The sequence below is a fragment of the Hyla sarda genome, unplaced genomic scaffold (genome assembly GCF_029499605.1).
Source record: "Hyla sarda isolate aHylSar1 unplaced genomic scaffold, aHylSar1.hap1 scaffold_1753, whole genome shotgun sequence".
NCBI classification, from domain to species: Eukaryota; Metazoa; Chordata; class Amphibia; order Anura; family Hylidae; genus Hyla; species Hyla sarda.
This window is the reverse complement of record NW_026608397.1, coordinates 1-25,068: the sequence shown is the minus strand read 5'-3', so window position 1 is coordinate 25,068 and position 25,068 is coordinate 1. Positions and strand designations below refer to the sequence as shown.

The 25,068-nt window shown below is 44.2% G+C and overlaps 8 non-coding genes and 1 pseudogene across 8 annotated transcripts; all 9 read left to right on the top strand.

The window, feature by feature from the left end:
* The first annotated feature begins 1,039 nt into the window (after nucleotides 1–1,039).
* On the top strand, nucleotides 1,040–1,230 carry LOC130313314 (U2 spliceosomal RNA). Its single transcript, XR_008861257.1, has one exon. It is a non-coding gene; the product is annotated as a U2 spliceosomal RNA (small nuclear RNA).
* Nucleotides 1,231–3,327: 2,097 nt separating this feature from the next.
* On the top strand, nucleotides 3,328–3,518 carry LOC130313313 (U2 spliceosomal RNA). The gene has a single exon (XR_008861256.1). It is a non-coding gene; the product is annotated as a U2 spliceosomal RNA (small nuclear RNA).
* A 6,873-nt stretch (nucleotides 3,519–10,391) lies between these two features.
* On the top strand, nucleotides 10,392–10,593 carry LOC130313340 (U2 spliceosomal RNA; annotated as a pseudogene).
* A 2,109-nt stretch (nucleotides 10,594–12,702) lies between these two features.
* On the top strand, nucleotides 12,703–12,893 carry LOC130313312 (U2 spliceosomal RNA). Its single transcript, XR_008861255.1, has one exon. It is a non-coding gene; the product is annotated as a U2 spliceosomal RNA (small nuclear RNA).
* A 2,089-nt stretch (nucleotides 12,894–14,982) lies between these two features.
* On the top strand, nucleotides 14,983–15,173 carry LOC130313344 (U2 spliceosomal RNA). The gene has a single exon (XR_008861281.1). It is a non-coding gene; the product is annotated as a U2 spliceosomal RNA (small nuclear RNA).
* A 2,088-nt stretch (nucleotides 15,174–17,261) lies between these two features.
* On the top strand, nucleotides 17,262–17,452 carry LOC130313342 (U2 spliceosomal RNA). The gene has a single exon (XR_008861280.1). It is a non-coding gene; the product is annotated as a U2 spliceosomal RNA (small nuclear RNA).
* A 2,090-nt stretch (nucleotides 17,453–19,542) lies between these two features.
* LOC130313335 (U2 spliceosomal RNA) lies at nucleotides 19,543–19,733 on the top strand. Its single transcript, XR_008861276.1, has one exon. It is a non-coding gene; the product is annotated as a U2 spliceosomal RNA (small nuclear RNA).
* Nucleotides 19,734–21,825: 2,092 nt separating this feature from the next.
* Nucleotides 21,826–22,016, top strand: LOC130313323 (U2 spliceosomal RNA). The gene has a single exon (XR_008861265.1). It is a non-coding gene; the product is annotated as a U2 spliceosomal RNA (small nuclear RNA).
* Nucleotides 22,017–24,109: 2,093 nt separating this feature from the next.
* Nucleotides 24,110–24,300, top strand: LOC130313311 (U2 spliceosomal RNA). The gene has a single exon (XR_008861254.1). It is a non-coding gene; the product is annotated as a U2 spliceosomal RNA (small nuclear RNA).
* Nucleotides 24,301–25,068: the final 768 nt, after the last annotated feature.

The following is a 25,068-nucleotide window of genomic DNA, read 5'->3' as shown; positions in this document are numbered from 1 at the left end:
AAGAATAATACGCCCAGAAAAGAGGCGAAAAGGAGAAAAACGTAAAAAAACGTGAAAAAAAAGTAAGAGGAAGAGAAGGGAAAAAAAGGTGGAAATGGGTTTAAAAGTGATTTCGGCGGAGAAATATATATATATATATATATATATATATATATATATATATATACGCGCACACACACACATATATATAAACGTATTCTCCGTTGAGATATTGCAGCCGCTGCTGTGTCCAGGCCCAGGAGCCTTAGCACTGTGCTGTGATGTCACTCAATACCACTGACATCACTAGGTGTAAACAACATCTCTCCTTTGCTGTGTATGTGACTATGGAGCTGTTTGGTGATGTCGTCTATTATGGCCTTCATAGAAGCAACAGGAGATTGTTGCATCCATCTAGAACCCTCAGAACTACAGTGCTATGATGTCACTCACTTCCACAGGCCTTGCAGAGTGTAAACAACAACAACCCAGCTTTGTTGTGTATGTAACCATAGGGATTTGTGATGTCACCTAGAACCTTCACAGCAGCGACAGCTTTATGAGGAGCATCAGCACTGCTCTGCCTGAGCAGAACCATCACCGCCATAGGTTGTCAAATAACCCGGATTTAACCCACACAGGTAAGTCCAATGGGGTGCAGGCATGTCCTCTATGCTTACAGCTTCCCGTGGGTGTTGGTTTGATACCGTTTGGGGACAGCCAAGGAGGCATCTGCAGGCAACAAAGGTAGGTGTGTGCTTGTGTGTGTGTTTCCTATGCAGATCCTAAGCCCAGTGTCACATGCAAGTAGGAGGAGTAAGAAGGGTTCCTGGCAAATCCGGGTTATGGATTGCATTTAAAAAGGCCCCGTGGGAGTGCAATGGGCCCCTGTCTTGCTGCTTAGCAATAATGGTATGGGTTTAGGTTCTGCTGTGTGTACTGGTGGTTGACTGCCCCCCAGCCCAGAGTGTGCATGGAAAATTGTCTGGCAGCCTCCCTGACAGCAAGCAGTGATAGTGCCCATGAAGGGGACCTTGTTGGGCCCGCCCCTTTCACGGTTATCGCTTCTCGGCCTTTTGGCTAAGATCAAGTGTAGTATCTGTTCTTATCAGTTTAATATCTGATACGTCCCCTATCTGGGGACCATATATTAAATGGATTTTTGAGAACGGGGGCCGATTTCGAAGCTTGCTTCCGTCGCCCTATGCATTGACCCGATATGGCAGTATCTTCGGGTACAGTGCACCACCCCCTTACAGGGTTAAAAAGAAAGATTCCTACTTTCATTGCTACCTGCTTGCTGGCTAGCCAGCTAGCCAGCCCTGTGGGCCTTGCTGCTGCTGCAGCCAAAAAACAAAAGGTGGTGCTGCTGCTGCTTCTGCTGCTTCTGCTTCTGCTTGTGTCTGGCCCCTGTTGGAGCGTCCAGGCACAGGACTTCTGCTGCTGCTGACTAAATGGCCTCCTTAATTGGATCATTTGAGTAGCCAGCACACCTGTGCAGGTAGGGCATGACATGATAGGCAGCTGCCTTGATAGCGGGTGGGTGCTGAATGTTCCTAATTGACAAAATAAGATTAATGCTTATGAAGAAATATAAAATCTCATCCCTTCCCCAATATCGCGCCACACCCCTACCCCTTAATTCCCTGGTTGAACGTGATGGACATATGTCTTTTTTCGACCGTACTAACTATGTAACTATGTAACATAACATGGGGGGGGGGGGTCTCCTGGCTGTTCACACAGGTGTGTCATTGCTGTACATTGACCATGCATTGCTTCTGTGGTATTGCAAAGGCAAAGACAAATGCTTCCAGCCATCCATTGCACTAATGGATTGGTCATCAGCTGGCTGTCTATGTCCCGCATCAATATAGACCAAAGTACAGAGGGTTAGGCTATGCTATTGTGCACCTACCTGATGCATCAGAAGGTGCGAGGCCCTTGCTAAATTCTGTGCACAGACTTTGAGATCTATACTTTAGACTGTATCTAAACCTGCTCCAACATGGACTGACATTCTGGCCTACTTTCAGCCGATGCGACTTGTCTGTCGCTGAACAGTCGCTTTTTATGTATTCAGCACCTATGTATAATGTTGTAAAAATGCTCTAGAAGCTAAAGTCGCAGAAATGTCACACATATTTGGCCTGCAACTTTCTGTGCGACAAATTCAGACAGGAAAAATCAGTATAAATCCTTAGAAAATTATCCCCCAGTGTCTCCATCTGCTGGCGGTATTGAATAAGCATTGCTGCACTGATGGGGTATGCATTAGACGAAAAAAAAGAAGAAAAAGAAGAATAATACGCCCAGAAAAGAGGCGAAAAGGAGAAAAACGTAAAAAAACGTGAAAAAAAAGTAAGAGGAAGAGAAGGGAAAAAAAGGTGGAAATGGGTTTAAAAGTGATTTCGGCGGAGAAATATATATATATATATATATATATATATATATATATATATATATATATATATACGCGCACACACACACATATATATAAACGTATTCTCCGTTGAGATATTGCAGCCGCTGCTGTGTCCAGGCCCAGGAGCCTTAGCACTGTGCTGTGATGTCACTCAATACCACTGACATCACTAGGTGTAAACAACATCTCTCCTTTGCTGTGTATGTGACTATGGAGCTGTTTGGTGATGTCGTCTATTATGGCCTTCATAGAAGCAACAGGAGATTGTTGCATCCATCTAGAACCCTCAGAACTACAGTGCTATGATGTCACTCACTTCCACAGGCCTTGCAGAGTGTAAACAACAACAACCCAGCTTTGTTGTGTATGTAACCATAGGGATTTGTGATGTCACCTAGAACCTTCACAGCAGCGACAGCTTTATGAGGAGCATCAGCACTGCTCTGCCTGAGCAGAACCATCACCGCCATAGGTTGTCAAATAACCCGGATTTAACCCACACAGGTAAGTCCAATGGGGTGCAGGCATGTCCTCTATGCTTACAGCTTCCCGTGGGTGTTGGTTTGATACCGTTTGGGGACAGCCAAGGAGGCATCTGCAGGCAACAAAGGTAGGTGTGTGCTTGTGTGTGTGTTTCCTATGCAGATCCTAAGCCCAGTGTCACATGCAAGTAGGAGGAGTAAGAAGGGTTCCTGGCAAATCCGGGTTATGGATTGCATTTAAAAAGGCCCCGTGGGAGTGCAATGGGCCCCTGTCTTGCTGCTTAGCAATAATGGTATGGGTTTAGGTTCTGCTGTGTGTACTGGTGGTTGACTGCCCCCCAGCCCAGAGTGTGCATGGAAAATTGTCTGGCAGCCTCCCTGACAGCAAGCAGTGATAGTGCCCATGAAGGGGACCTTGTTGGGCCCGCCCCTTTCACGGTTATCGCTTCTCGGCCTTTTGGCTAAGATCAAGTGTAGTATCTGTTCTTATCAGTTTAATATCTGATACGTCCCCTATCTGGGGACCATATATTAAATGGATTTTTGAGAACGGGGGCCGATTTCGAAGCTTGCTTCCGTCGCCCTATGCATTGACCCGATATGGCAGTATCTTCGGGTACAGTGCACCACCCCCTTACAGGGTTAAAAAGAAAGATTCCTACTTTCATTGCTACCTGCTTGCTGGCTAGCCAGCTAGCCAGCCCTGTGGGCCTTGCTGCTGCTGCAGCCAAAAAACAAAAGGTGGTGCTGCTGCTGCTTCTGCTGCTTCTGCTTCTGCTTGTGTCTGGCCCCTGTTGGAGCGTCCAGGCACAGGACTTCTGCTGCTGCTGACTAAATGGCCTCCTTAATTGGATCATTTGAGTAGCCAGCACACCTGTGCAGGTAGGGCATGACATGATAGGCAGCTGCCTTGATAGCGGGTGGGTGCTGAATGTTCCTAATTGACAAAATAAGATTAATGCTTATGAAGAAATATAAAATCTCATCCCTTCCCCAATATCGCGCCACACCCCTACCCCTTAATTCCCTGGTTGAACGTGATGGACATATGTCTTTTTTCGACCGTACTAACTATGTAACTATGTAACATAACATGGGGGGGGGGGGTCTCCTGGCTGTTCACACAGGTGTGTCATTGCTGTACATTGACCATGCATTGCTTCTGTGGTATTGCAAAGGCAAAGACAAATGCTTCCAGCCATCCATTGCACTAATGGATTGGTCATCAGCTGGCTGTCTATGTCCCGCATCAATATAGACCAAAGTACAGAGGGTTAGGCTATGCTATTGTGCACCTACCTGATGCATCAGAAGGTGCGAGGCCCTTGCTAAATTCTGTGCACAGACTTTGAGATCTATACTTTAGACTGTATCTAAACCTGCTCCAACATGGACTGACATTCTGGCCTACTTTCAGCCGATGCGACTTGTCTGTCGCTGAACAGTCGCTTTTTATGTATTCAGCACCTATGTATAATGTTGTAAAAATGCTCTAGAAGCTAAAGTCGCAGAAATGTCACACATATTTGGCCTGCAACTTTCTGTGCGACAAATTCAGACAGGAAAAATCAGTATAAATCCTTAGAAAATTATCCCCCAGTGTCTCCATCTGCTGGCGGTATTGAATAAGCATTGCTGCACTGATGGGGTATGCATTAGACGAAAAAAAAGAAGAAAAAGAAGAATAATACGCCCAGAAAAGAGGCGAAAAGGAGAAAAACGTAAAAAAACGTGAAAAAAAAGTAAGAGGAAGAGAAGGGAAAAAAAGGTGGAAATGGGTTTAAAAGTGATTTCGGCGGAGAAATATATATATATATATATATATATATATATATATATATATATATATATACGCGCACACACACACATATATATAAACGTATTCTCCGTTGAGATATTGCAGCCGCTGCTGTGTCCAGGCCCAGGAGCCTTAGCACTGTGCTGTGATGTCACTCAATACCACTGACATCACTAGGTGTAAACAACATCTCTCCTTTGCTGTGTATGTGACTATGGAGCTGTTTGGTGATGTCGTCTATTATGGCCTTCATAGAAGCAACAGGAGATTGTTGCATCCATCTAGAACCCTCAGAACTACAGTGCTATGATGTCACTCACTTCCACAGGCCTTGCAGAGTGTAAACAACAACAACCCAGCTTTGTTGTGTATGTAACCATAGGGATTTGTGATGTCACCTAGAACCTTCACAGCAGCGACAGCTTTATGAGGAGCATCAGCACTGCTCTGCCTGAGCAGAACCATCACCGCCATAGGTTGTCAAATAACCCGGATTTAACCCACACAGGTAAGTCCAATGGGGTGCAGGCATGTCCTCTATGCTTACAGCTTCCCGTGGGTGTTGGTTTGATACCGTTTGGGGACAGCCAAGGAGGCATCTGCAGGCAACAAAGGTAGGTGTGTGCTTGTGTGTGTGTTTCCTATGCAGATCCTAAGCCCAGTGTCACATGCAAGTAGGAGGAGTAAGAAGGGTTCCTGGCAAATCCGGGTTATGGATTGCATTTAAAAAGGCCCCGTGGGAGTGCAATGGGCCCCTGTCTTGCTGCTTAGCAATAATGGTATGGGTTTAGGTTCTGCTGTGTGTACTGGTGGTTGACTGCCCCCCAGCCCAGAGTGTGCATGGAAAATTGTCTGGCAGCCTCCCTGACAGCAAGCAGTGATAGTGCCCATGAAGGGGACCTTGTTGGGCCCGCCCCTTTCACGGTTATCGCTTCTCGGCCTTTTGGCTAAGATCTTGTATCTTGTCAAGGGGCTCTGAGTTCGTCGAACCTTCGGCCTTGAGGCATCGACGGTTTTTTAGCCGTCTTAAGCCTCATGCTGCTATAGGAGGAGGACTTACAAAGAACGGGAAGGCGATCCCCCATGGCGACCCTTAGGTTTGCTGCGCATACTGAAACTCGGATTAAGAACACCTTCCGTATTGAAGTGGATGAGGAGAAAAAGGAGAAGATGACTTTGGAATTTTTTGTCAAGAGAATTATGCTGGATTTATTGCACATTCAGAGAGAAGATGTGTTTTGCCTAAAAGACCCAGGTAAAGGACTTTTCATTCTTACCTTGACTTCCGCATCTGCATGTGACCATATGTTTGAGAAAGTTCGGGAGCTTGCCAATGAGGAGGATATGAAAGGACTTGTTTTCATTGCTCTATATTCTAATGGCGATGTTCCACTGGTGGTTACTATGCACGATCCATACGTGGATATAAGAGACATTGTCTTATTTTTAAACCAATATTGTGCGGAAGTCAAATACTCTCATAAAATAATGAATGCAATGGACTTTTGGACTGGAAAGCATAAGTTTGCTGTTAAGTTCAGAGAAGATGTGAGAGGAATTGGAGGTCTGTGTCGCCCACCTGCAAATTTTTTAATTGGGCGTAAACGTGGCTATTTATTCTACCCTGGGATGCCGTATTATTGCAGGAAATGCCATGAATATGGTCATACACAAGAATCTTGCAAAGAGGAAGTGGTTATTTGCAAAAGATGTGGCCAAAAAGGCCACACCACTTTTGACTGTCAAAATGAGATTCTGTGTAATGTGTGTAAGCAGAAAGGACACGCTTTTAAGGATTGTCCTCAACGCTCCTGGGCCAATATTGTGGCTACGTCGGCTGGTCCCTCGATGAGGAAGAGCTCCATGGATGCTGTGCCTGTGCCTAAGACCCACACCCTGAAAGTGATGCCTGAGTCTTCTGCTACCGGAATTCCTGTGATACCTGCTGTGGCTCATGTCTCCAAAAGCATTGTGTCCCCGGGGAAGGTCGTGGGACCTGAGACAGAAGTGAGGGGTTCTCCTCTCATGGAAGTTGAGGGTCCTGGACCGCCCAGAAGGGATACAGAGGAGATGGATGTAGAAGAACGGCGAAAGAGGAAAAGCAGAGACCGGAAAGAGGAAAAGGGCCTTAACATCAAAAGGAGTGGTCGAGTTAGTGCGGACGAGGGGAACGTGGAGATTGTCTGCCAAAAGGTTATAACAGCATCCGACCCTGTTAATATTGAGGAATTTGTGTCACCACCTACAGATTGGGGTTCTTTGTCTGAGGATAATGAATGACCCAGGAGCTACCAAGTGTTAATATCTCCTCCTTCAATGTGAGGAGTTTGAAGAGCCCAGAGAGGAGGGCTGCTTTATTTTCTTTCTTGTCTTCTTTGCCTACAGACATTTTATTTTTACAGGAATGTGCCATTGATTATGATATCAATTATTCATCTTTGAGATCTGAATGGACTCTTGGCCCGTCTGTGTGGTCAGGGGATAATGAGAGGAAAGTGACTGGTGTTGGCATACTGTTCAAGAGCAGTGAGTATAAAGTTACCTCCTTCACAGACATTGTACCCGGTAGAGCCCTGCTCGTTCATATTATTTATAATGACATGAATATGAGACTTTTAAATGTATATGCCTCTCCAGATAAGGATGAAAGATCTGATTTATTAGAGAAAATTCAGTTTTATTTACCGGGTTCATCCCCGCTTATCATCGCTGGTGATTTTAATTGTATAATGGCAGGAGAGGAGCGGGCTGGAGGATCTGAACAAAGGAAAGATAAGACTGAAAAACAACTAAAGGATTTTATAGTTGATTTTAATTTAAAAGATTTGTGGAGAACCTCTTTCCCTAATGACCCTGGGTATACCTGGGGGAATAGCCTTTATATGTCAAGGATTGATTATATTTTTGCTTCTGGATTTGCATTTTATGGGAATATGCAATTGACTTCTACCTTTTTTTCAGATCATAAGATTTTATCTGCTACATGTAAGTTTGATGGGGTTTGCAGAGCCAAAGGAGTCTGGCGTCTGAATGTCTCTTTGCTTGAAGATGAAGAAATTAAATGTAATTTTATCTATCTTTTTAAAAAATTGCAGAACTCAAGGACTAATTTTAATTCTCTTTTAGCATGGTGGGAATTCTGCAAGGTAAAATTTAAAGAGTATTTTATTAAGATGGGTGTTAAAAAAACAAAAGAGAAATTGAAATGGTATAGAGATCTTAACACAAAACTACAAACCTATTATCAACTCAAAGAGCTGGGTGTATATGTAGACGATCTGATTTTAAGTGTTAAAAGTGATATTCAGAAGGCTATAACTAACAAAGGGAAAGAAATAATTTTTAACTCCAAAGTTGAATGTAAAGAGAAGGATGAAAAGTGTACAAGATTCTTTTTTAAAAAGGTAATGGAAACAAAAAAGTTAATGATTAACATTGAGGATGAAACTACTAATGTAGGAATGTTATCCAAAGCTAAATCCTTTTATCAAGATCTGTTTAATGAGAAACCCATTGATATATCTGCTGCTAATTTTCTCCTAAGCACTTTAGATTGTGGTTTAAGTAAGGAGGACCAAGATGCACTTTGCACAGAAGTAAGATGCCAAGAATTAGAAATTGCTGCTAAAAGTTTATCAACAGGTAAAACACCAGGTTCTGATGGACTTCCTGTAGAGTTTTATAAAACCTTTTGGGAGATTTTTAAAGATGATTTGCTTAATATTTTTAAGGAGGCTTTTAATTCTGATGTTCTACCTTTATCTTGGAGGAGTGGTATAGTGTCTCTGATCCCCAAAAAGGGGGATAGGAACAGCTTAGAAAATTGGAGACCAATTACGCTTCTTAATGTTGATTATAAGATTATGTCAAAAATTTTTGTTAACAGAATGAAGCCGTTTTTGTACAAGGTCATCCATGTGGATCAGGTATGTGGTGTCCCAGGAAGGAGTGTAGCTGAACCTTTAAATGCTATTAGGGACGTCATATGGTATCAGCAAGAGCGGAATCAAAATCTAGCCATTCTATCTCTAGATTTTCATAAAGCGTTCGATAGAGTATCACATTGTTTTTTATGGATGGTTTTACAACGCATGGGTTTTCCTAACATATTTATTAAGCAAATTGCTCTCTTATATAAAGGTTCTTTTAGCAGGATTTTAATAAATGGTTTCCTTACAGATTTTATTAATTTATCATCAGGGGTAAAGCAAGGCTGCCCTCTGTCTCCTATACTGTTTATATGTGCAATAGAACCTCTGTTAAACTTAATAAGGAATGATAAAATAATAAAAGGAGTGCCAGTTCCTGGAGGTAATAATGCCACCCTTAAAGTGTGTGGCTATATGGATGATATTAATGTTTTTTGTGAAAGTGCCTTCTCTTTACAAAGAGTTGTTGATGTTACTGATTTCTTTTGTAAAGCTTCTGCTTTTAAACTTAATTTATCTAAATGTGACTGTTTTTATATAGGTAAATGGGAAAACGTGCAAATACCAAACCTAAAATTACAGTCAGAAAAAATAAAAATCCTTGGAGTCATCTTTGATAAAAATAACAATGGTGAGGAAAGTTGGCTAATGGTAAAAGAAAAGGTAAAGAAAAAGGTAGACTTTTGGTCCCTTAGGAAATTATCCTTAGAAGGTAAAATTTTGGTGATTAAGGCTATGCTAATACCCATTATGCTCTATTTAAATATGATTTATCCTCCTAATGAACTTATGTCTAGGCAACTTCAGAGGATTCTCTTTGAGTTTCTATGGAGTTCTAAAGCAGAAAAATTAAAAAGAGATACTATGTATAAGTCACAAAAAAATGGAGGAAAACAGGTTCCCTGTATTAGAAAATTTTTATACTTAAGGTTTTTTAGTTGGTGTTTTAGGGGACTTTTTATGAAAAGTGTATGGTCCTGTTTTTTAAAGTACTCTGCGGGACATATTTTTAGAAAAAGAGAATGGGTGTTTTTATCATTATCTTCTCCTGTACTTTTAACTCCGCCTAAACATTATGCCATCTTAGAAAAAATTATACGTATGTATAACCTTAAAGACTTTGACTTGTTAACCTTGAGGGATGCTCGCAAGATAGAAGTACAGTTAAATTTGCAAGAAGAAATATGTATGGTCTCTAATTTTTCTTATAATAGGTGTGTACAAATATGGAAAAAGGTAAACGAGCCATATCTTTTTAATGAGCACAAGGATTTAGCATGGATGATTATCCATGAGTGTCTTCCGGTAAGATTTTTCCAATATAGAAGAGGTCTAAATGCTGTATGTGTCTGTCCCCGGGATAATTGCAATATAGATGAAACTGTTTTGCACCTTTTCTGGAATTGTTATTTTGCACAAAAGGTTTTTAGACTAATTGGTTCTTTATTGAAATTCCTAACAGGTCTAAAAGTTTTAAATCATGAAGTTGTTTTATATGGCAAAAGTGATGGAGTTACGAAAGAAAAAGAGAGAATTTTGTGGATTTTTATCAACTGTACAAAAAATGTATTATGGAAAGTTCGTAATATCCTTGTCTTCAAAAGAGATTTTATTTGTGAAAAAGAATGTTTGAAGATGATATACAGTGAAGTTTACTTGTACTATTTAATTGATAAAAAGAGATATGGCAGAAAAAAGCATTAGCTATGTGGAATTTACATTTATGGAAAACAGTATTTGATGTATTGTAAACATTTTTTGTGATGTATTTAAGTTTTTGAGTTTTTTCAATAAAAATGTAAAAAAAAAAAAAAAAAAAAAAAAAATCTGTTCTTATCAGTTTAATATCTGATACGTCCCCCTATCTGGGGACCATATATTAAATGGATTTTTGAGAACGGGGGCCGATTTCGAAGCTTGCTTCCGTCGCCCTATGCATTGACCCGATATGGCAGTATCTTCGGGTACAGTGCACCACCCCCTTACAGGGTTAAAAAGAAAGATTCCTACTTTCATTGCTACCTGCTTGCTGGCTAGCCAGCTAGCCAGCCCTGTGGGCCTTGCTGCTGCTGCAGCCAAAAAACAAAAAGGTGGTGCTGCTGCTGCTTCTGCTGCTTCTGCTTCTGCTTTGTGTCTGGCCCCTGTTGGAGCGTCCAGGCACAGGACTTCTGCTGCTGCTGACTAAATGGCCTCCTTAATTGGATCATTTGAGTAGCCAGCACACCTGTGCAGGTAGGGCATGACATGATAGGCAGCTGCCTTGATAGCGGGTGGGGTGCTGAATGTTCCTAATTGACAAAATAAGATTAATGCTTATGAAGAAATATAAAATCTCATCCCTTCCCCAATATCGCGCCACACCCCTACCCCTTAATTCCCTGGTTGAACGTGATGGGACATATGTCTTTTTTCGACCGTACTAACTATGTAACTATGTAACATAACATGGGGGGGGGGGGGTCTCCTGGCTGTTCACACAGGTGTGTCATTGCTGTACATTGACCATGCATTGCTTCTGTGGTATTGCAAAGGCAAAGACAAATGCTTCCAGCCATCCATTGCACTAATGGATTGGTCATCAGCTGGCTGTCTATGTCCGCATCAATATAGACCAAAGTACAGAGGGTTAGGCTATGCTATTGTGCACCTACCTGATGCATCAGAAGGTGCGAGGCCCTTGCTAAATTCTGTGCACAGACTTTGAGATCTATACTTTAGACTGTATCTAAACCTGCTCCAACATGGACTGACATTCTGGCCTACTTTCAGCCGATGCGACTTGTCTGTCGCTGAACAGTCGCTTTTTATGTATTCAGCACCTATGTATAATGTTGTAAAAATGCTCTAGAAGCTAAAGTCGCAGAAATGTCACACATATTTGGCCTGCAAACTTTCTGTGCGACAAATTCAGACAGGAAAAATCAGTATAAATCCTTAGAAAATTATCCCCAGTGTCTCCATCTGCTGGCGGTATTGAATAAGCATTGCTGCACTGATGGGGTATGCATTAGACGAAAAAAAAGAAGAAAAAGAAGAATAATACGCCCAGAAAAGAGGCGAAAAGGAGAAAAACGTAAAAAAACGTGAAAAAAAAGTAAGAGGAAGAGAAGGAAAAAAGGTGGAAATGGGTTTAAAAGTGATTTCGGCGGAGAAATATATATATATATATATATATATATATATATATATATATGACGCGCACACACACACATATATATAAACGTATTCTCCGTTGAGATTATTGCAGCCGCTGCTGTGTCCAGGCCCAGGAGCTTAGCACTGTGCTGTGATGTCACTCAATACCACTGACATCACTAGGTGTAAACAACATCTCTCCTTTGCTGTGTATGTGACTATGAGCTGTTTGGTGATGTCGTCTATTATGGCCTTCATAGAAGCAACAGGAGATTGTTGCATCCATCTAGAACCCTCAGAACTACAGTGCTATGATGTCAGAACTACAGTGCTATGATGTCACTCACTTCCACAGGCCTTGCAGAGTGTAAACAACAACAACCCAGCTTTGTTGTGTATGTAACCATAGGGATTTGTGATGTCACCTAGAACCTTCACAGCAGCGACAGCTTTATGAGGAGCATCAGCACTGCTCTGCCTGAGCAGAACCATCACCGCCATAGGTTGTCAAATAACCCGGATTTAACCCACACAGGTAAGTCCAATGGGGTGCAGGCATGTCCTCTATGCTTACAGCTTCCCGTGGGTGTTGGTTTGATACCGTTTGGGGACAGCCAAGGAGGCATCTGCAGGCAACAAAGGTAGGTGTGTGCTTGTGTGTGTGTTTCCTATGCAGATCCTAAGCCCAGTGTCACATGCAAGTAGGAGGAGTAAGAAGGGTTCCTGGCAAATCCGGGTTATGGATTGCATTTAAAAAGGCCCCGTGGGAGTGCAATGGGCCCCTGTCTTGCTGCTTAGCAATAATGGTATGGGTTTAGGTTCTGCTGTGTGTACTGGTGGTTGACTGCCCCCCAGCCCAGAGTGTGCATGGAAAATTGTCTGGCAGCCTCCCTGACAGCAAGCAGTGATAGTGCCCATGAAGGGGACCTTGTTGGGCCCGCCCCTTTCACGGTTATCGCTTCTCGGCCTTTTGGCTAAGATCAAGTGTAGTATCTGTTCTTATCAGTTTAATATCTGATACGTCCCCTATCTGGGGACCATATATTAAATGGATTTTTGAGAACGGGGGCCGATTTCGAAGCTTGCTTCCGTCGCCCTATGCATTGACCCGATATGGCAGTATCTTCGGGTACAGTGCACCACCCCCTTACAGGGTTAAAAAGAAAGATTCCTACTTTCATTGCTACCTGCTTGCTGGCTAGCCAGCTAGCCAGCCCTGTGGGCCTTGCTGCTGCTGCAGCCAAAAAACAAAAGGTGGTGCTGCTGCTGCTTCTGCTGCTTCTGCTTCTGCTTGTGTCTGGCCCCTGTTGGAGCGTCCAGGCACAGGACTTCTGCTGCTGCTGACTAAATGGCCTCCTTAATTGGATCATTTGAGTAGCCAGCACACCTGTGCAGGTAGGGCATGACATGATAGGCAGCTGCCTTGATAGCGGGTGGGTGCTGAATGTTCCTAATTGACAAAATAAGATTAATGCTTATGAAGAAATATAAAATCTCATCCCTTCCCCAATATCGCGCCACACCCCTACCCCTTAATTCCCTGGTTGAACGTGATGGACATATGTCTTTTTTCGACCGTACTAACTATGTAACTATGTAACATAACATGGGGGGGGGGGGTCTCCTGGCTGTTCACACAGGTGTGTCATTGCTGTACATTGACCATGCATTGCTTCTGTGGTATTGCAAAGGCAAAGACAAATGCTTCCAGCCATCCATTGCACTAATGGATTGGTCATCAGCTGGCTGTCTATGTCCCGCATCAATATAGACCAAAGTACAGAGGGTTAGGCTATGCTATTGTGCACCTACCTGATGCATCAGAAGGTGCGAGGCCCTTGCTAAATTCTGTGCACAGACTTTGAGATCTATACTTTAGACTGTATCTAAACCTGCTCCAACATGGACTGACATTCTGGCCTACTTTCAGCCGATGCGACTTGTCTGTCGCTGAACAGTCGCTTTTTATGTATTCAGCACCTATGTATAATGTTGTAAAAATGCTCTAGAAGCTAAAGTCGCAGAAATGTCACACATATTTGGCCTGCAACTTTCTGTGCGACAAATTCAGACAGGAAAAATCAGTATAAATCCTTAGAAAATTATCCCCCAGTGTCTCCATCTGCTGGCGGTATTGAATAAGCATTGCTGCACTGATGGGGTATGCATTAGACGAAAAAAAAGAAGAAAAAGAAGAATAATACGCCCAGAAAAGAGGCGAAAAGGAGAAAAACGTAAAAAAACGTGAAAAAAAAGTAAGAGGAAGAGAAGGGAAAAAAAGGTGGAAATGGGTTTAAAAGTGATTTCGGCGGAGAAATATATATATATATATATATATATATATATATATATATATATATACGCGCACACACACACATATATATAAACGTATTCTCCGTTGAGATATTGCAGCCGCTGCTGTGTCCAGGCCCAGGAGCCTTAGCACTGTGCTGTGATGTCACTCAATACCACTGACATCACTAGGTGTAAACAACATCTCTCCTTTGCTGTGTATGTGACTATGGAGCTGTTTGGTGATGTCGTCTATTATGGCCTTCATAGAAGCAACAGGAGATTGTTGCATCCATCTAGAACCCTCAGAACTACAGTGCTATGATGTCACTCACTTCCACAGGCCTTGCAGAGTGTAAACAACAACAACCCAGCTTTGTTGTGTATGTAACCATAGGGATTTGTGATGTCACCTAGAACCTTCACAGCAGCGACAGCTTTATGAGGAGCATCAGCACTGCTCTGCCTGAGCAGAACCATCACCGCCATAGGTTGTCAAATAACCCGGATTTAACCCACACAGGTAAGTCCAATGGGGTGCAGGCATGTCCTCTATGCTTACAGCTTCCCGTGGGTGTTGGTTTGATACCGTTTGGGGACAGCCAAGGAGGCATCTGCAGGCAACAAAGGTAGGTGTGTGCTTGTGTGTGTGTTTCCTATGCAGATCCTAAGCCCAGTGTCACATGCAAGTAGGAGGAGTAAGAAGGGTTCCTGGCAAATCCGGGTTATGGATTGCATTTAAAAAGGCCCCGTGGGAGTGCAATGGGCCCCTGTCTTGCTGCTTAGCAATAATGGTATGGGTTTAGGTTCTGCTGTGTGTACTGGTGGTTGACTGCCCCCCAGCCCAGAGTGTGCATGGAAAATTGTCTGGCAGCCTCCCTGACAGCAAGCAGTGATAGTGCCCATGAAGGGGACCTTGTTGGGCCCGCCCCTTTCACGGTTATCGCTTCTCGGCCTTTTGGCTAAGATCAAGTGTAGTATCTGTTCTTATCAGTTTAATATCTGATACGTCCCCTATCTGGGGACCATATATTAAATGGATTTTTGAGAACGGGGGCCGATTTCGAAGCTTGCTTCCGTCGCCCTATGCATTGACCCGATATGGCAGTATCTTCGGGTACAGTGCACCACCCCCTTACAGGGTTAAAAAGAAAGATTCCTACTTTCATTGCTACCTGCTTGCTGGCTAGCCAGCTAGCCAGCCCTGTGGGCCTTGCTGCTGCTGCAGCCAAAAAACAAAAGGTGGTGCTGCTGCTGCTTCTGCTGCTTCTGCTTCTGCTTGTGTCTGGCCCCTGTTGGAGCGTCCAGGCACAGGACTTCTGCTGCTGCTGACTAAATGGCCTCCTTAATTGGATCATTTGAGTAGCCAGCACACCTGTGCAGGTAGGGCATGACATGATAGGCAGCTGCCTTGATAGCGGGTGGGTGCTGAATGTTCCTAATTGACAAAATAAGATTAATGCTTATGAAGAAATATAAAATCTCATCCCTTCCCCAATATCGCGCCACACCCCTACCCCTTAATTCCCTGGTTGAACGTGATGGACATATGTCTTTTTTCGACCGTACTAACTATGTAACTATGTAACATAACATGGGGGGGGGGGGGTCTCCTGGCTGTTCACACAGGTGTGTCATTGCTGTACATTGACCATGCATTGCTTCTGTGGTATTGCAAAGGCAAAGACAAATGCTTCCAGCCATCCATTGCACTAATGGATTGGTCATCAGCTGGCTGTCTATGTCCCGCATCAATATAGACCAAAGTACAGAGGGTTAGGCTATGCTATTGTGCACCTACCTGATGCATCAGAAGGTGCGAGGCCCTTGCTAAATTCTGTGCACAGACTTTGAGATCTATACTTTAGACTGTATCTAAACCTGCTCCAACATGGACTGACATTCTGGCCTACTTTCAGCCGATGCGACTTGTCTGTCGCTGAACAGTCGCTTTTTATGTATTCAGCACCTATGTATAATGTTGTAAAAATGCTCTAGAAGCTAAAGTCGCAGAAATGTCACACATATTTGGCCTGCAACTTTCTGTGCGACAAATTCAGACAGGAAAAATCAGTATAAATCCTTAGAAAATTATCCCCCAGTGTCTCCATCTGCTGGCGGTATTGAATAAGCATTGCTGCACTGATGGGGTATGCATTAGACGAAAAAAAAGAAGAAAAAGAAGAATAATACGCCCAGAAAAGAGGCGAAAAGGAGAAAAACGTAAAAAAACGTGAAAAAAAAGTAAGAGGAAGAGAAGGGAAAAAAAGGTGGAAATGGGTTTAAAAGTGATTTCGGCGGAGAAATATATATATATATATATATATATATATATATATATATATATACGCGCACACACACACATATATATAAACGTATTCTCCGTTGAGATATTGCAGCCGCTGCTGTGTCCAGGCCCAGGAGCCTTAGCACTGTGCTGTGATGTCACTCAATACCACTGACATCACTAGGTGTAAACAACATCTCTCCTTTGCTGTGTATGTGACTATGGAGCTGTTTGGTGATGTCGTCTATTATGGCCTTCATAGAAGCAACAGGAGATTGTTGCATCCATCTAGAACCCTCAGAACTACAGTGCTATGATGTCACTCACTTCCACAGGCCTTGCAGAGTGTAAACAACAACAACCCAGCTTTGTTGTGTATGTAACCATAGGGATTTGTGATGTCACCTAGAACCTTCACAGCAGCGACAGCTTTATGAGGAGCATCAGCACTGCTCTGCCTGAGCAGAACCATCACCGCCATAGGTTGTCAAATAACCCGGATTTAACCCACACAGGTAAGTCCAATGGGGTGCAGGCATGTCCTCTATGCTTACAGCTTCCCGTGGGTGTTGGTTTGATACCGTTTGGGGACAGCCAAGGAGGCATCTGCAGGCAACAAAGGTAGGTGTGTGCTTGTGTGTGTGTTTCCTATGCAGATCCTAAGCCCAGTGTCACATGCAAGTAGGAGGAGTAAGAAGGGTTCCTGGCAAATCCGGGTTATGGATTGCATTTAAAAAGGCCCCGTGGGAGTGCAATGGGCCCCTGTCTTGCTGCTTAGCAATAATGGTATGGGTTTAGGTTCTGCTGTGTGTACTGGTGGTTGACTGCCCCCCAGCCCAGAGTGTGCATGGAAAATTGTCTGGCAGCCTCCCTGACAGCAAGCAGTGATAGTGCCCATGAAGGGGACCTTGTTGGGCCCGCCCCTTTCACGGTTATCGCTTCTCGGCCTTTTGGCTAAGATCAAGTGTAGTATCTGTTCTTATCAGTTTAATATCTGATACGTCCCCTATCTGGGGACCATATATTAAATGGATTTTTGAGAACGGGGGCCGATTTCGAAGCTTGCTTCCGTCGCCCTATGCATTGACCCGATATGGCAGTATCTTCGGGTACAGTGCACCACCCCCTTACAGGGTTAAAAAGAAAGATTCCTACTTTCATTGCTACCTGCTTGCTGGCTAGCCAGCTAGCCAGCCCTGTGGGCCTTGCTGCTGCTGCAGCCAAAAAACAAAAGGTGGTGCTGCTGCTGCTTCTGCTGCTTCTGCTTCTGCTTGTGTCTGGCCCCTGTTGGAGCGTCCAGGCACAGGACTTCTGCTGCTGCTGACTAAATGGCCTCCTTAATTGGATCATTTGAGTAGCCAGCACACCTGTGCAGGTAGGGCATGACATGATAGGCAGCTGCCTTGATAGCGGGTGGGTGCTGAATGTTCCTAATTGACAAAATAAGATTAATGCTTATGAAGAAATATAAAATCTCATCCCTTCCCCAATATCGCGCCACACCCCTACCCCTTAATTCCCTGGTTGAACGTGATGGACATATGTCTTTTTTCGACCGTACTAACTATGTAACTATGTAACATAACATGGGGGGGGGGGGGTCTCCTGGCTGTTCACACAGGTGTGTCATTGCTGTACATTGACCATGCATTGCTTCTGTGGTATTGCAAAGGCAAAGACAAATGCTTCCAGCCATCCATTGCACTAATGGATTGGTCATCAGCTGGCTGTCTATGTCCCGCATCAATATAGACCAAAGTACAGAGGGTTAGGCTATGCTATTGTGCACCTACCTGATGCATCAGAAGGTGCGAGGCCCTTGCTAAATTCTGTGCACAGACTTTGAGATCTATACTTTAGACTGTATCTAAACCTGCTCCAACATGGACTGACATTCTGGCCTACTTTCAGCCGATGCGACTTGTCTGTCGCTGAACAGTCGCTTTTTATGTATTCAGCACCTATGTATAATGTTGTAAAAATGCTCTAGAAGCTAAAGTCGCAGAAATGTCACACATATTTGGCCTGCAACTTTCTGTGCGACAAATTCAGACAGGAAAAATCAGTATAAATCCTTAGAAAATTATCCCCCAGTGTCTCCATCTGCTGGCGGTATTGAATAAGCATTGCTGCACTGATGGGGTATGCATTAGACGAAAAAAAAGAAGAAAAAGAAGAATAATACGCCCAGAAAAGAGGCGAAAAGGAGAAAAACGTAAAAAAACGTGAAAAAAAAGTAAGAGGAAGAGAAGGGAAAAAAAGGTGGAAATGGGTTTAAAAGTGATTTCGGCGGAGAAATATATATATATATATATATATATATATATATATATATATATATACGCGCACACACACACATATATATAAACGTATTCTCCGTTGAGATATTGCAGCCGCTGCTGTGTCCAGGCCCAGGAGCCTTAGCACTGTGCTGTGATGTCACTCAATACCACTGACATCACTAGGTGTAAACAACATCTCTCCTTTGCTGTGTATGTGACTATGGAGCTGTTTGGTGATGTCGTCTATTATGGCCTTCATAGAAGCAACAGGAGATTGTTGCATCCATCTAGAACCCTCAGAACTACAGTGCTATGATGTCACTCACTTCCACAGGCCTTGCAGAGTGTAAACAACAACAACCCAGCTTTGTTGTGTATGTAACCATAGGGATTTGTGATGTCACCTAGAACCTTCACAGCAGCGACAGCTTTATGAGGAGCATCAGCACTGCTCTGCCTGAGCAGAACCATCACCGCCATAGGTTGTCAAATAACCCGGATTTAACCCACACAGGTAAGTCCAATGGGGTGCAGGCATGTCCTCTATGCTTACAGCTTCCCGTGGGTGTTGGTTTGATACCGTTTGGGGACAGCCAAGGAGGCATCTGCAGGCAACAAAGGTAGGTGTGTGCTTGTGTGTGTGTTTCCTATGCAGATCCTAAGCCCAGTGTCACATGCAAGTAGGAGGAGTAAGAAGGGTTCCTGGCAAATCCGGGTTATGGATTGCATTTAAAAAGGCCCCGTGGGAGTGCAATGGGCCCCTGTCTTGCTGCTTAGCAATAATGGTATGGGTTTAGGTTCTGCTGTGTGTACTGGTGGTTGACTGCCCCCCAGCCCAGAGTGTGCATGGAAAATTGTCTGGCAGCCTCCCTGACAGCAAGCAGTGATAGTGCCCATGAAGGGGACCTTGTTGGGCCCGCCCCTTTCACGGTTATCGCTTCTCGGCCTTTTGGCTAAGATCAAGTGTAGTATCTGTTCTTATCAGTTTAATATCTGATACGTCCCCTATCTGGGGACCATATATTAAATGGATTTTTGAGAACGGGGGCCGATTTCGAAGCTTGCTTCCGTCGCCCTATGCATTGACCCGATATGGCAGTATCTTCGGGTACAGTGCACCACCCCCTTACAGGGTTAAAAAGAAAGATTCCTACTTTCATTGCTACCTGCTTGCTGGCTAGCCAGCTAGCCAGCCCTGTGGGCCTTGCTGCTGCTGCAGCCAAAAAACAAAAGGTGGTGCTGCTGCTGCTTCTGCTGCTTCTGCTTCTGCTTGTGTCTGGCCCCTGTTGGAGCGTCCAGGCACAGGACTTCTGCTGCTGCTGACTAAATGGCCTCCTTAATTGGATCATTTGAGTAGCCAGCACACCTGTGCAGGTAGGGCATGACATGATAGGCAGCTGCCTTGATAGCGGGTGGGTGCTGAATGTTCCTAATTGACAAAATAAGATTAATGCTTATGAAGAAATATAAAATCTCATCCCTTCCCCAATATCGCGCCACACCCCCTACCCCTTAATTCCCTGGTTGAACGTGATGGACATATGTCTTTTTTCGACCGTACTAACTATGTAACTATGTAACATAACATGGGGGGGGGGGGTCTCCTGGCTGTTCACACAGGTGTGTCATTGCTGTACATTGACCATGCATTGCTTCTGTGGTATTGCAAAGGCAAAGACAAATGCTTCCAGCCATCCATTGCACTAATGGATTGGTCATCAGCTGGCTGTCTATGTCCCGCATCAATATAGACCAAAGTACAGAGGGTTAGGCTATGCTATTGTGCACCTACCTGATGCATCAGAAGGTGCGAGGCCCTTGCTAAATTCTGTGCACAGACTTTGAGATCTATACTTTAGACTGTATCTAAACCTGCTCCAACATGGACTGACATTCTGGCCTACTTTCAGCCGATGCGACTTGTCTGTCGCTGAACAGTCGCTTTTTATGTATTCAGCACCTATGTATAATGTTGTAAAAATGCTCTAGAAGCTAAAGTCGCAGAAATGTCACACATATTTGGCCTGCAACTTTCTGTGCGACAAATTCAGACAGGAAAAATCAGTATAAATCCTTAGAAAATTATCCCCCAGTGTCTCCATCTGCTGGCGGTATTGAATAAGCATTGCTGCACTGATGGGGTATGCATTAGACGAAAAAAAAGAAGAAAAAGAAGAATAATACGCCCAGAAAAGAGGCGAAAAGGAGAAAAACGTAAAAAAACGTGAAAAAAAAGTAAGAGGAAGAGAAGGGAAAAAAAGGTGGAAATGGGTTTAAAAGTGATTTCGGCGGAGAAATATATATATATATATATATATATATATATATATATATATATATATACGCGCACACACACACATATATATAAACGTATTCTCCGTTGAGATATTGCAGCCGCTGCTGTGTCCAGGCCCAGGAGCCTTAGCACTGTGCTGTGATGTCACTCAATACCACTGACATCACTAGGTGTAAACAACATCTCTCCTTTGCTGTGTATGTGACTATGGAGCTGTTTGGTGATGTCGTCTATTATGGCCTTCATAGAAGCAACAGGAGATTGTTGCATCCATCTAGAACCCTCAGAACTACAGTGCTATGATGTCACTCACTTCCACAGGCCTTGCAGAGTGTAAACAACAACAACCCAGCTTTGTTGTGTATGTAACCATAGGGATTTGTGATGTCACCTAGAACCTTCACAGCAGCGACAGCTTTATGAGGAGCATCAGCACTGCTCTGCCTGAGCAGAACCATCACCGCCATAGGTTGTCAAATAACCCGGATTTAACCCACACAGGTAAGTCCAATGGGGTGCAGGCATGTCCTCTATGCTTACAGCTTCCCGTGGGTGTTGGTTTGATACCGTTTGGGGACAGCCAAGGAGGCATCTGCAGGCAACAAAGGTAGGTGTGTGCTTGTGTGTGTGTTTCCTATGCAGATCCTAAGCCCAGTGTCACATGCAAGTAGGAGGAGTAAGAAGGGTTCCTGGCAAATCCGGGTTATGGATTGCATTTAAAAAGGCCCCGTGGGAGTGCAATGGGCCCCTGTCTTGCTGCTTAGCAATAATGGTATGGGTTTAGGTTCTGCTGTGTGTACTGGTGGTTGACTGCCCCCCAGCCCAGAGTGTGCATGGAAAATTGTCTGGCAGCCTCCCTGACAGCAAGCAGTGATAGTGCCCATGAAGGGGACCTTGTTGGGCCCGCCCCTTTCACGGTTATCGCTTCTCGGCCTTTTGGCTAAGATCAAGTGTAGTATCTGTTCTTATCAGTTTAATATCTGATACGTCCCCTATCTGGGGACCATATATTAAATGGATTTTTGAGAACGGGGGCCGATTTCGAAGCTTGCTTCCGTCGCCCTATGCATTGACCCGATATGGCAGTATCTTCGGGTACAGTGCACCACCCCCTTACAGGGTTAAAAAGAAAGATTCCTACTTTCATTGCTACCTGCTTGCTGGCTAGCCAGCTAGCCAGCCCTGTGGGCCTTGCTGCTGCTGCAGCCAAAAAACAATAAGGTGGTGCTGCTGCTGCTTCTGCTGCTTCTGCTTCTGCTTGTGTCTGGCCCCTGTTGGAGCGTCCAGGCACAGGACTTCTGCTGCTGCTGACTAAATGGCCTCCTTAATTGGATCATTTGAGTAGCCAGCACACCTGTGCAGGTAGGGCATGACATGATAGGCAGCTGCCTTGATAGCGGGTGGGTGCTGAATGTTCCTAATTGACAAAATAAGATTAATGCTTATGAAGAAATATAAAATCTCATCCCTTCCCCAATATCGCGCCACACCCCTACCCCTTAATTCCCTGGTTGAACGTGATGGACATATGTCTTTTTTCGACCGTACTAACTATGTAACTATGTAACATAACATGGGGGGGGGGGGGTCTCCTGGCTGTTCACACAGGTGTGTCATTGCTGTACATTGACCATGCATTGCTTCTGTGGTATTGCAAAGGCAAAGACAAATGCTTCCAGCCATCCATTGCACTAATGGATTGGTCATCAGCTGGCTGTCTATGTCCCGCATCAATATAGACCAAAGTACAGAGGGTTAGGCTATGCTATTGTGCACCTACCTGATGCATCAGAAGGTGCGAGGCCCTTGCTAAATTCTGTGCACAGACTTTGAGATCTATACTTTAGACTGTATCTAAACCTGCTCCAACATGGACTGACATTCTGGCCTACTTTCAGCCGATGCGACTTGTCTGTCGCTGAACAGTCGCTTTTTATGTATTCAGCACCTATGTATAATGTTGTAAAAATGCTCTAGAAGCTAAAGTCGCAGAAATGTCACACATATTTGGCCTGCAACTTTCTGTGCGACAAATTCAGACAGGAAAAATCAGTATAAATCCTTAGAAAATTATCCCCCAGTGTCTCCATCTGCTGGCGGTATTGAATAAGCATTGCTGCACTGATGGGGTATGCATTAGACGAAAAAAAAGAAGAAAAAGAAGAATAATACGCCCAGAAAAGAGGCGAAAAGGAGAAAAACGTAAAAAAACGTGAAAAAAAAGTAAGAGGAAGAGAAGGGAAAAAAAGGTGGAAATGGGTTTAAAAGTGATTTCGGCGGAGATATATATATATATATATATATATATATATATATATATATATATATATACGCGCACACACACACATATATATAAACGTATTCTCCGTTGAGATATTGCAGCCGCTGCTGTGTCCAGGCCCAGGAGCCTTAGCACTGTGCTGTGATGTCACTCAATACCACTGACATCACTAGGTGTAAACAACATCTCTCCTTTGCTGTGTATGTGACTATGGAGCTGTTTGGTGATGTCGTCTATTATGGCCTTCATAGAAGCAACAGGAGATTGTTGCATCCATCTAGAACCCTCAGAACTACAGTGCTATGATGTCACTCACTTCCACAGGCCTTGCAGAGTGTAAACAACAACAACCCAGCTTTGTTGTGTATGTAACCATAGGGATTTGTGATGTCACCTAGAACCTTCACAGCAGCGACAGCTTTATGAGGAGCATCAGCACTGCTCTGCCTGAGCAGAACCATCACCGCCATAGGTTGTCAAATAACCCGGATTTAACCCACACAGGTAAGTCCAATGGGGTGCAGGCATGTCCTCTATGCTTACAGCTTCCCGTGGGTGTTGGTTTGATACCGTTTGGGGACAGCCAAGGAGGCATCTGCAGGCAACAAAGGTAGGTGTGTGCTTGTGTGTGTGTTTCCTATGCAGATCCTAAGCCCAGTGTCACATGCAAGTAGGAGGAGTAAGAAGGGTTCCTGGCAAATCCGGGTTATGGATTGCATTTAAAAAGGCCCCGTGGGAGTGCAATGGGCCCCTGTCTTGCTGCTTAGCAATAATGGTATGGGTTTAGGTTCTGCTGTGTGTACTGGTGGTTGACTGCCCCCCAGCCCAGAGTGTGCATGGAAAATTGTCTGGCAGCCTCCCTGACAGCAAGCAGTGATAGTGCCCATGAAGGGGACCTTGTTGGGCCCGCCCCTTTCACGGTTATCGCTTCTCGGCCTTTTGGCTAAGATCAAGTGTAGTATCTGTTCTTATCAGTTTAATATCTGATACGTCCCCTATCTGGGGACCATATATTAAATGGATTTTTGAGAACGGGGGCCGATTTCGAAGCTTGCTTCCGTCGCCCTATGCATTGACCCGATATGGCAGTATCTTCGGGTACAGTGCACCACCCCCTTACAGGGTTAAAAAGAAAGATTCCTACTTTCATTGCTACCTGCTTGCTGGCTAGCCAGCTAGCCAGCCCTGTGGGCCTTGCTGCTGCTGCAGCCAAAAAACAAAAGGTGGTGCTGCTGCTGCTTCTGCTGCTTCTGCTTCTGCTTGTGTCTGGCCCCTGTTGGAGCGTCCAGGCACAGGACTTCTGCTGCTGCTGACTAAATGGCCTCCTTAATTGGATCATTTGAGTAGCCAGCACACCTGTGCAGGTAGGGCATGACATGATAGGCAGCTGCCTTGATAGCGGGTGGGTGCTGAATGTTCCTAATTGACAAAATAAGATTAATGCTTATGAAGAAATATAAAATCTCATCCCTTCCCCAATATCGCGCCACACCCCTACCCCTTAATTCCCTGGTTGAACGTGATGGACATATGTCTTTTTTCGACCGTACTAACTATGTAACTATGTAACATAACATGGGGGGGGGGGGTCTCCTGGCTGTTCACACAGGTGTGTCATTGCTGTACATTGACCATGCATTGCTTCTGTGGTATTGCAAAGGCAAAGACAAATGCTTCCAGCCATCCATTGCACTAATGGATTGGTCATCAGCTGGCTGTCTATGTCCCGCATCAATATAGACCAAAGTACAGAGGGTTAGGCTATGCTATTGTGCACCTACCTGATGCATCAGAAGGTGCGAGGCCCTTGCTAAATTCTGTGCACAGACTTTGAGATCTATACTTTAGACTGTATCTAAACCTGCTCCAACATGGACTGACA